This window comes from Theropithecus gelada, chromosome 13 (assembly GCF_003255815.1).
Source record: "Theropithecus gelada isolate Dixy chromosome 13, Tgel_1.0, whole genome shotgun sequence".
NCBI lineage: Eukaryota > Metazoa > Chordata > Mammalia > Primates > Cercopithecidae > Theropithecus > Theropithecus gelada.
In genome coordinates this window covers 49,487,475-49,499,714 of record NC_037681.1, presented here as the reverse complement: position 1 = coordinate 49,499,714, position 12,240 = coordinate 49,487,475, and the positions used below count along the sequence as shown (strand labels likewise).

Genomic DNA, 12,240 nt, shown 5'->3' with positions numbered 1-12,240 from the left:
AATTGGCCCCAATCAACTGTCTAAAAAACAGGTGCCTCTGATACTAACAATAGCTAGAATCAAATTCCCCAAACTCTGATTTCTACAGGAATTTCATCCTACTCATCACTCCAAGTTAGCTGTTAGCAAAAGCTAGCAGCTCAAACACCTTGTGATTTTTTTTTTTTTTTCAAGATTCCTTGGTCCATCCTTTAACACACAGCAGTAATAAATGGGGATGTCCACTAGCATCTTCAGGCTGGTTCAGGACTGTCTGGACCCCATGAAAGAAACTTACTGAAGGCAGGAGACTTCAGATTTGAGATATGGTTCAAGAACATCCTTGAGTTGTTCAACTAATAGGAGACTGAAGCTGTGTCTACATTAGCTGGAAGCATGAGGCCCTTTCATTCAATTTCCTATAATACTTTGTTATGAGTCATCATTCTCCTGAGATTCCAATCTCACCACGTAAGTATTTAAAGCATAACTCCCATGATCCTTTTGCTACCTACATAACATCTGTACAATCTACTAAACAGGTATTTACAGTATTGGACACTTAGTTGGCCCTGGAGATAATTCAAAATTGAAATACTTGCCCTGAAAAAGCTATTTATGCATTCAACAAATATTTATTCAGTTTTTCTTACTAAGTTCTAAGCTATGAAACGGTAAGGAAAGCAGATCTGTCCTTGCCTTCATGTAGATTACAGCCTAGTGCTGATTCCTACCAGAAAGCTGAAAGTAGTAAGTGCTATGACCAAGGAGAGCCGAGTTCTATGAGAGCACAGATTTAAGAGGGTCAATGAAGGCTTCCTGGAGACTAATAAGTTAAAGCTGTGGCGTCTGACCAGCTAACTACTAGCCACATGTGACTATTTAAATTAATTTAAAAATTGGCCAGGTGCAGTGGCTCACGCCTGTAATCCCAACACTTTGGGAGGCCAAGATGGGCAGATCACCTCAGGTCAGGGGTTTGAGACCACCCTGGCCAATATGGTGAAACACCACAGCAAAAATTAACAGGGTGTGGTGGCAGGTGCCTGTAATCCCAGCAGATTGGGAGACTCAGGCAGGAGAATTGCTTGAACCTGGGAGACAGAGGTTGCAGTGAGCCGAGATCAGGCCACTGCACTCCAGCCTGGGCAACAGAGTGAGACTCTGTCTCAAAAAAAAAAAAAAAAAAAAGAAAAAAAAAAAAAAGGAAAAAGGAAAAGAAAATTTTAAAAAATTAAAATTTCAGTTCTTCCACTGCTCTAGCCCCATTCAAGCGCTCAAAAGCTATGTGTGGCTAGTGCTACCATATTGGGCAATGCAAAAAGAACATGTTCCTGGTTTCCTAAAGCTCTTCTAAACAGCACTGAAGGAAAACAGTGCAGATCACTCTCCAGAAGAGAAAACAATATGCAAATGCCTGAAACAAGACACAAATAATGGTTAACACACTAAAGCAAGCCCATAGCTCCATAGTTCATTATAAATAATTAACAAGGGAGAAGTAAACCTAAAAGTAACCAGAGTTTGTAGGTTTGAACAGGGAGAAAGAGTGAAGTCGGTTTTATATAAAGATCACTAGTTTCAAATACGTGCCAAAATTGGAGTTGTCATAAGCAATAAAAGACAACACAGGTCACTTTTTTAAAAGCCCTTTCCGGTGGGACTGCATGTGGTAAACACAAAATGTCTGAAATGAATCCTACAAATAGTATACCATGGGCTAAATCTTCTACAAAACAGAAGTAAACACATTCCATGCATAGCAAGGCTCAATCTTACAGTCCAGATAGTCCGTATCAGATGAAAGCATTTTAAAAATGCATCATATTTACGATAACAAAATAAGCTGGAACCAGGATGGTTCTCCAACACAAAAACGCAGACCAACTAGACTTCACCAGGTTCAAGTCTCTGCTTTCCTCCCTAGTTGCTCCATGCCCCGCACCACCCGATCCTGTGCTGTTTAGACGACTCACTTTAAATTGTGCACAAGATTCACAAACAACAAACGTCAAAGTGAAAGTGAAGTACAATTTAAGTGCTGGCGGATGTTCCTAAGGAGGACGGTGTTTACTGAAATCTTTCAAAGGTGCCGTTTTACACGATGACGGTGCTACAATATGAACACAGTCTAGTATCTCAGAACATACAGCAAGTTACTGTTCCGTAAGAACATCATCCTCTGATCTATATCAAAACACTGTCTCAGAACAGAGCTGAAAACCAGCGTCTGCATGACGTGAACAGCCTGACATCTAATTCAAAGCGCTACCATCATAAGCCGTGAACGGAATCCTTAAGGATGCGGGCTCAGCTCCAGCGCTCCTTCCAACTTCCCCTCCCAGGTGCGGCTGGTTTAGAATTAAGGGACCTCAGGTAGCCAAGGACTGCAAGGACAGCCATTTGGTTTAACTTTGAAGACCCACGGGCCAAAGATTTCTCGACAATTTAATGTGCAAGGGGAGTCCAGTGAGAAATAGGAAGAGGCCGCGTTGGAAAGCCACTGCGCGTGCGGGGACTCCTGGGGCGGCCGCGGCGGTCGTGGGCCACAGCCCAGCTCCGCCGCCGGGTCCCGCACATCCCACGCCCCTCATCCTAAAGTTGGGCCATCGGTCAACTACCGCCACGAGGAGCCCCCATCCCCGCCGGGTGGGCCGCACCGCCCCGAGAAGGCCTCCCCGCGGTCGGTGACACCGGTGCCCACTGGAGGCGGCCGCGGGGCTTCCACAGCCCCCAGCGCCTCTGCGCGACCCTCCCGGGGCCACCGACCTCCCCGCGGGCCCCCAGGGCCGCCCACCCCCGGCCCCGACCCCGCCGCCTGCCTGCCCGCCCGCGGCCCGGGGGGCCCCGCGCGCCCCCGGCCCACCTGCCTCCTCCGGGTCCTCTCGGAGCGGCCGGCTGGGGACGCGGGGGCGCGGAGGAAAGGCCGAGAGGCGCGCTCCCGCCGGCGCTGTCTCCCGTGGCTGCCCACGGAGCCTCCCGCCGCGCCGCTCCGGACCTCGCCGGGCCCCTCCCGCTGCCTCCCACGCGGGGTGGGCGCGCGCACAGTGCAGGCGGCCGGGCGGCGCGCAGGCCTCGGCCTCGGCCCCGCGCACGCGCCGGGAACTCGGTGGGGACGGAGGAGGGAGTGCGCGCCTGCGCTGGCTCACCTCGCGCCCGCGCCCCCGCACTCCCCAACTGGCAGAAGATCCGGCGCACGCGGGCCGGAGACCTCGGCTAGCAGCGTCTGCGGGGTGTCGCAGTGTTACCTCCCCCGCTGCGAAGCCAGGCGGCCCCGGCACGCCCACCGCCTTCACAGCGCTCAGCCTCGCGGCCTCACGTCTCCAACCCTGCGGCTCTCCCACCAGCTGCTCGGGCCAGGGACCCCGTCTTACCCGTCTTGGGCTCCCCAGAGTCCAGCCGAGTGTGGCCGAGAGTATATCCACCAGTTCCCTGCTGGCAGGGCTTGCTGTAAAAGGCCTAATCCATGCTACACCCACGTTGAGCAATTAGTTCATATCTCCTGCGGCTTTGCTGCCTCTTCACCCACCTTCTCTCCTGACCCCCTTTCTCCGTCTCCCAAGGACCTGACAGGGTGAACTGTGCACCTAAAGTCGTGAACTCTGACAGCCTGTCTGTCATCTGGTAGCAAGAAAGCGTTACTGGATACATAGTAAGTCCCCTTAATGAGGAGACCTAGTAAGACCATGGCCGAGGTTTGAAACATGGAGTCAACAGTTACATCGTATCAGCTGTCTCTGAGGCCTACAGCGGCTGCTTCATAGAGGCTGTACTTCTGTGTTCAGTGCGCACAGTGCCTAGCAGGAACAGATGTTGAATGAACGTCTGTCATTGTCTCTGCAAGAGCAGAGGTAAGCGCTCACCTCACCCCAGAGCATCTTTTCCTGTTAGAATCATTGATTCCATGGGCTGGGAAAAGCCCCCTTCCCAGTTGCTTGAATCCTCCCTTACAGTGTCTTCCCACCAAGCGGTGGTTTAACGCCTCGCGCTGTAACAAGGAGCTCATTACCTTTTAAGGCAGTCATTTAATCTTTGATCAGCCTTTTGGAAAATTTCTTTCTACCTTAGAAGCTGAAATCCAGCTCCCTGCATCTCCCCATCATTGGATTTTGTTTCTGCCCTGGGAATTCTTAAGTCTGACTCCAATTTATCCAAGACACGCATTACCTATCCCTTAAGCTACTCCTGATATGACATGGTCACAATCCCACTCACCAGCATGTTGAGGGATTCTCTTGGATGCATCCCAGCTTGTCCAGAGCTCTCTTAAATGTGATTATCAGGAATGAGTGGGTGGCCTTCCAAGTGCAGAGAGGAAAGAGACTGCCACCTCTTCTTAGGTCCTATGCTTGTGTTAACAAAAATTCACCATATCAAAATAGTTGCTAGGAGCAGTCACATCACATTGTTGAATCGGGTGGAGCACACTGTTGACTAAAACCCACAATATTTAAATACATGACCATCCCCAACCCTGGTCAGCTGCCAGTTTCTCTGTCTCTGCAGGCTCAGCATCTGTGAGTGCTCTCAGAGATAATGTGTAACACAGATACTTCCTCCTCCCTCTGAAGAGTCCGCCTCCCTTTCCCTGCTTTCATCATACCCTCTTCTTGTCTGACCCACCCATCTCTTTAGCTGGTTAAAAGAAGAAAGGCAATCTGCCCTTGGTTGGCTTCAAGCACCTATAAATGAGGCCGATTGTCACTGAACCTCAGAAAGTCATAAAGATCTGTGTGTAACAGAGGAGCTATTGGTGAAGTTTCCAAAGGTATACAGTTCACTTTTACTGGTGATTTAAATTATCCCTCTGAAATACCACTATTAGTCAGTGACAAGGCATGGCCGAGTTGTTATTAGCTATAATAAAGATCTCTGTTAGAACCAGTCAGGCCACTGGCTTTATCTGCTACACCCAAACACCGGAATACATAGGCAAATTCCCAGGATACCAAGCCACCAGAGTCTCCCACTCACTTAGTGGCCTTTGTTCAAAAATCTAACGTTACTCCTTTACACCATCATCAAGAATGCAAGTGCTCGTTAGAGTCATGCTTTCTAGAGTACCTCATGACATACAAGCTTTAGAACCAGGTATTGCCCAGTTAACAAGAGTGAGACTGGACAATGATACGCGGCCAGAACTTGGAACTTGAACTATTCATTGGGGTGGGAAGGCACGTGGGGATGTGGACCAACTGTAGCTGCTGAGATTCAATTATATCTGGAGACACAAAGTTCCTGAAAAGTGTAGCAATAATCCAGTGTCAGGAGGTGATCGACTTACTGGTCAACATCACGGTGTGGAGAAGGGGCATTACTCACTGACCACTGTAAAGGCACTTGGCCTATGGAGAGCTTACTTGTCTTCACTTTACAAATGAAGAAACAGACTCTGGGAGGCTGCGTGACTTGCTCCATGTAGCCAGGGGCAGAAATAAGATTCAAACCTAAGTCTGTCTGATCTGAAGGCCTGTGTTGATTCACTACTTTGCTAACCTACACAGGCTGTCTTTGGGGGCATTAAACACCCAGAATGGCTGCATAGAGCAGCATGCAGAAATTCAGACACTCGGCAGCAGGGAGATCTGTCAGCAGCTTTCAGGACCCCCACCATGATAAAAGGGTTAGAGGAAATAGCAAAAGAAGACAAGGTCACTGCTGTTACATGGACTGGATATGGGGTAGAATATCATCAGTTTCTAAATTGTGAGTGTATAGGGGGCCTAGCCCTTAGGACCGTGAGAGACACCCAACTGTCAGAATTGGGGCACCAGATTGGAGTTCAACTAGTAGAAGTGCTTAAATGCAAAAGATCAGAGCACTGGGCAGAGTCCCTAAAATCTTCCTGTCTGCGATATTTACAGATATGATCATCAGCATCAAAAGCCTAACAGAATCAACAAAGTATTAGAAGTAATGTTAGCTCAGCAAGGTTGCCAAGTACAAGATCAGTTTCTAAAAATCAATAGTTTTGTCTACATCAGCAGTAAGCAACTGGGAAATGTAACAGACAATAAGAAACCATTCACAATAACAATAAAGTTTAACAAACTCTAAAGCATAGTATCCAGGAATTAACCCAACAACTTGCAAGAACTTTAAGGAGAAAATTTTAAAACTCAATTTAAGGACATAAAAGATTGAATAAGTGAAGAGATATAGCATGGATAGGATGACTTTACATTGTAAAAATATCCATTTAGTCTCCAAAGTAAATGTTATCACAACCAAAATTCCAGCAGAAACTAAATTTTTTGAGAACTCAACAAACTTATAAAATATATAAGGAGAAATACATTTTAAACAGTGAAGTCAATTTTGAAAAACCAGAGGAGACCTGCCATGCCAGATATTATGTCATTGCCACATAGTAATAAAAATACTATGGTACTGGTATAGGAATACATAGAGCAAATAGGAAACAGAATGAAGAACTCGGGAGCAGACCCATGTATAAATGGGACCTCCATTTACACAAAGGTGGTACCACAGATCAATGAGAAAAATACCAATTATTTAGAAGATGGCATTGGGGAAACTGGCTTTAATTTATCAAGAAAAAATAAAATTGGGAGCCCCATGTTGTACCATATACAAAGGTGAACTCCAGATAAATGGAAGACCTACATATGATACAAAAGAAAATGCAGGAGACTATCTCTATAATGTGGGTTAGGAATTTACTTCGTAAAACAGGTTTGCAAAAGCACAATCCTTGAAGCAAAAAAAAATCGTAGGACTTGACTGCATCACAATTACGGGTTCTCTTAAGAATACCATAGAAAAAATTAACAGATGGCTAACAAATTGGAAGAAGACATGTGGTATGTTCAAAAACAACTAGGGATTAATATCTGAAATGCATGAGGAACTTTTCACAAATCAAAAAGAAGTCAATATAAAATATTTTTTAAAGCCAATATAAAAATGCAAAAAGTATAAGAATAGGCAATTCACAGAAGGAAAAGCCAGAATGGCAAGTAAGCATTAAAGAGATGCTCAACCCCACTCGTAATCAGAGAGTGGGAATATAAAGAGTGTGACACACCCCATAGCTACCAATATGCTGGTCTATGTTTTAAAACCAGCTCTCCAGGGAAGGAAAAGTCCTAATGTACAGTGTTTGCCAATTTCCTTGGTGCAAATACTCTGGGTACTGCCAGTTTCCAGCTACCAGTGTAGTTCAAGGTCACCAAAGAAGTTGGGAAAAAATGTGCTTTATCAGCTCTCATGAACTGTTTTCAACACACCACTGCTTTACCCACCAGCATGGCAAAAATCAGAAAGATAATCCTAAATATTGGCAAAGATGTGGGGAAAGATCCACTGCTGATGGGAATTTAAACTGGTAAATATATTCTGCAGATCAACCTGGCAGTGTTTAGTGAAAAAAATTAGCAGTGTGATTTATGATTCAGCAATCACCCTCCTGGATATGCCTCAGAGAAACCCTTACAATGGTTCTATAAGCACTTTCTTCATGCAGTTTCCAGGAAGTCAGTTTCTTGCTGGAACTCGGGAGGTGGAAGTTGCAGTGAGCTGAGATCATGCCACGGCACTCCAGCCTAGGGGACAGAGTGAGACTCCATCTCAAATAATAATAATAAATAAACAAATATCATCTCTGTTTTCATGATTCCCAAATTTCTATCTCCAGCCCTGAACCTCAGATGTATATCCAACTGCCTACTCAACATCCATTCTACAGCATACATTACATATCACAAATAGAACATGTTCAAAATGGAACCCTTCTCCATAACCTTCCCTATGTCAGTAAATGGCAACTATTCTTCTTTTTACTCACTGGAGTCATCCTTTCTTCCTATCATATTTCTGGATTCTCCAAACCAAACTCCCTGTCTTCATTCTTCAAAAAGTTTATGATATCATTTATTGAGTAAATTCACGTACCATAGAAATCCTTACAAATCAGTAGCCACTGGAGACCCCAGGAACCTCCTACTGCTTCTACCTGGGCTTGCCCTCCTCCAATCTGTCTCCTTTGTCAAGGTTGCAGGTGGGGACTGCCTGCTGAAGTAGACCACAAACTGAAGAGGACTCCACTGAGCCACACGAGCCTTATTATCTGAATGGGGTTTCGCGTTCATGGTTGTACATTAGAATCACCTAGATACCTTTTGCAACATTAAACCCTAAAGACCCCCTCACATATTTCAATTCAATTGACCTAGCTTAGTTTCATGCTATTCTATGTTTATTCTTTTTTTTTTTTTTTTTTTTTTTTGAGACAGAATCTTGTTCTGTCACCCAGGCTGGAATGCAGTGGCACAATCTCAGCTCACTGCAACCTCCGCCTCCTCGGTTCAAGCGAATCTCCTGCCTCAGCCTCCTGAGTAACTGGGATTACAGATGCACACCACCATGGCTGGCTAATTTTTGTATTTTTAGTAGAGACGTGGTTTCGCCATGACAGCCATGCTGGTCTTGAACTCCTGACCTCAAGTGATCCGCCCACCTCGGCCTCCCAAAGTGCTGGATTACAGGCATGAGCTATCAGGCCTGGCCCTATTCCATAAATTTATTTTCCCTTTTCTTAGCCCTACTTCCTGAGAAGATACTAACAAAGGAATTTGCATGTTCCTACATGGGGCCCTGCTCCCCAGACCCTCCAGTTGCTGCCACTCGCAGACATCACATGATGCAAAGTCTTCTTTATAATTACAGCTAGATTGGAGGCATATGCTCTAGTGCTCTATAACTCTGTAGGATAACTATAGTTAACAATAATATATTATATGGTTTCAAATAGCTACAAGAAGGATATTGAATGTTCTCAACACAAAGAAACAGTGAATGAGATGATGGATATGCTAATGACTGTGATATGATCACTATACATTATATGTGTTGCAACATCACTGTGTACCTCATGAATATATGCAATTATTATGTATTAATTTTTAACTTTTTTAAAAATAAAGTAAGTCTTCTTAAAGCCTACATAAAGGAAGATGGAATGAAAGGAATATTACGGCATCAGGATGAAAACTGCCACTGTGGCACAAGAACTAAGTTTTGGATGCCAGCCACCCCCCCAAATTTTGGACCAATAAGACACCTCTAGAAGCATCTTCGGCACAAAAATAGCATAAGCCAGTTACCATAAGGATGTCAGTCCAACAATCTTCCCAGCACCCACCACTGAAACTGACTCTGACCAAGCCTCTAGAAATAACTATTATTTTATAGAAAATGTAAGCATAATAAAAATCATTTTTTAAAAACACCATGAGAATGCAATCGTCCAAGGCCAAAATGTAGGAATTTCTAACAGAGCAAATAGCCCAATTCTGACAACCAAAAAGTAGCTGAGGGGAATGGTTATAGACCGGAAGAGACATGAGAGCTCCATCCACAGCCTGCAATGTCCAGACTTCCTTTGGATCTGGATTCAGACAAACAAATATGAAAATATTTCTGAGACAAATGGGGGAAATTTAACCTGGACTGGATTTTAAATTATATTTTACAATTGTGTTCATTTTGGGAGGTATGATGATCATGACATGATGGTCATGTTTCTATTAAAAATTCTTGTGTGTTAGACATCCATACTGAAGTATATATGAAAAATGTTTGAGGGATTTGCTTTAAAGCACTCCCTTAAAAATAAGTGTGTGGTGGAGGGATAGATGTAAAAAGGATGATAAAATATTGATCATTATTAAAGCTGAATGGTGGGTACAGTAGTCTTCTCTTACTGGCAGTTTCACTTTCTGTAGTTTTAGTTACCTGCCATCATCTATGGTCTGAAAATATTAAGTGGAAAATTCCAGAAGTAAATAATTCATAAGTTTTAAATTGCACACCATTCTCAGTAGCATGATGAAATCTCACACCATCCTGCTCCCTCCTGCCTGGGATCTGAATCATCCCTTTGTCCAGGGCCTCCACACTGTACATGCTCCTTATCTATTAGTCAGTTAGTAGCCAGCCCAGTGATCAGATCGACTGTCAAGCCATCACAGTGCTTGTGTTCAAGTAACTCCTGTTCTGCTTAATGATGGTCACAAAGCACAAAAGTAGTGATGCTGGTAAAATTGTTATATTTCATCATTAGTTATTATTAATCTCTTGCTGTGCCTAATTTACAAATTAAACTTTATCATAGGTATGCAAGTTTAGGAAAAAACATAGTACATATAGGATTTGGTTTGGGCATCCACTGGGAATCTTAGAACATATCCCCTGTGGATAAGGAGGTGGGGGACTACTGTATATTATTCTTTCTTCTTTTTAGCAATTTGAAATGTTTTCCATAATAGAAAGCTTTTTAAAAAAGAAAGAAAGAAAGAAAGAAACTCCAAGAGGGCAGGAATTGTCATCTAGTTCTGTCACTGCTATATCCTAAGTACCTAGAATAGTATCTAGCACATAGTACTAATTCAGTAAATGTGTGTTGATTGAATGGGCCAGGGTTTTTCAAGATTTCAGTCTCAGAGTCAGGTGCAGCAGCATGTGCTTGTAGTCTCAGCTACTTGGGAGGCTGAGACAGGAGGCTCACTTGAGCCCAGGAGATAGAGGATGTAGTGAGCTGTGACTGTGCCTGTGAATAGCCACTGCACTTCAGCCTGGGCAGCATAGTGAGACCCCATCTCTAAAAAAAATTTCAGTCTCAGCCAGGCGCGGTGGCTCATGCCTATAATGCCAGCACTTTGGAAAGCTGAGGCAGGTGGATCACAAGGTCAGGAGTTTGAGACCAGACTGACCAAAATGGTGAAACCCCGTCTCGACTAAAAAATACAAAAAAATTAGCAGGGCGTGGTGACAGGCACCTGTAGTCCCAGCTACTCAGAAGGCTGAGGCAGAACGGCATGAACCCAGGAGGCGGAGCTTGCAGTGAGCCAAGATTGCGCCACTGCACTCCAGCCTGGGCGACAGAGCAAGACTCCATCAAAATAAATAAATAAATAAAAATTTTAAAAAATTTTTAAAAGATAGACTATCATGTCCCAGGAATTTAGAAATCACACAGAAGCTGCCTGTGTATCACATGCACACGCACAGGAAAATATCTGAGGTGTTTACATATTACTAAAGTACCACTGAGTTGTCTTCCCGACAGCTGTTTACAAAACCAATCCACTCTCATCCCAGTTGGCTGCTGTAAACCATCAGAAGCTTTAATAACATCTTGATTAGGAGTTGAGAAAATGTCAGACCCACTGGAGCTGCCACAGAGTAGGGAGAAAGTAGCTTGCACCTTGTCAACAATGGATCAGATGACTCACCTCGCCAAAGAAAGCCACTGACAGACTAATTAGCTGGTACTAAGTCATGAGAAAGTCTCCTTTGTGACAAAAGCGGCATTCATAATAAGATTCTTTCTGACATTCCCCACCTAATCATATTTGAAACAGCAGGGGATAGTCAAGGTAAAAAATAAATGAGAATTGCTTTTTGAATTCACATCGAGTTCAACACAAGAAGAATAAGCTATTGTCTAACTTTTTAAGGTCCATCAAAATATATCATGCAATATCTTTATCATCATCAAGATCATCACAACCAGAAGGCACTGGGTGGCACTTACAAGGGCAACAGTTTGCATACTGACCCATCAAATCATCAGCAATATGTTGAGTACCTTCTACTTGAAAAGCAGTATGGAAGCTGGAATCAAGTGCAAGATTCACTCCTTGTTTCCTAGTAAAATAGAGAGCGTCATGGTTGCAAGGGGTGGGGAACCTGAATTGGAACCCCAGAATCACCTCTCTGCAACCCTAGCAAGCCGCTTAACCTCCCTGAGCCTCAGTTGGTTCCTCTGTAAAGTGAGATAAGGAATACCTGCCTCCAAGAGTCATACAAGCCTGACTCAAAGTGAGTGCTCAACGAATAGCTGTGATCATAAGACACAAGCATGAGAACAGAAACCACCCACCCACCAAAGAACAGTGCCAGTACTGGGATTTCTCAAGATGGAAAACACATTGCAGGATGGGGTGGTCAGGAGAGTCTTCAAGGAAAAGACATATTTTGAGCTAAGTGAGGAGGGTGATGAGATCTAATTATGGAAATAAGGAGCTAGCATTTACTGAGTACTTAAACTATGTGATGTGCGTTGTTCTAAGTACTTTCATTCTTTGACTCCTATAAGGTAAATATCATTTTGGTTTCATTTTTTTCCAGTTGGAGAAATCAGGTCATAGAGCAGTTAAGTAACTTATCCAAGATCACATAGTAAATAGAAGAACCAAGATTTCAGCCCATGCAGTCTAGATCCAAAGATTAAATGCT

At 44.0% G+C, this 12,240-nt stretch overlaps 1 protein-coding gene across 3 annotated transcripts in view; it reads right to left on the bottom strand.

Moving 5' to 3' along the window:
* CLIP4 (CAP-Gly domain containing linker protein family member 4) overlaps positions 1-4,519 on the bottom strand; it is a 70,352-nt gene extending 65,833 nt beyond the window's left edge. Inside the window, exon 1 of one of the 3 annotated variants that reach the window (XM_025354541.1) lies at positions 4,195-4,519. The gene's annotated coding sequence lies outside the window, so the exon portion shown is untranslated. Of the gene's footprint in view, positions 1-2,845; positions 3,081-4,194 lie in introns of those variants that run through there. The other 2 variants (XM_025354539.1, XM_025354540.1) reach the window with 2 other exon arrangements.
* Positions 4,520-12,240: the final 7,721 nt, after the last annotated feature.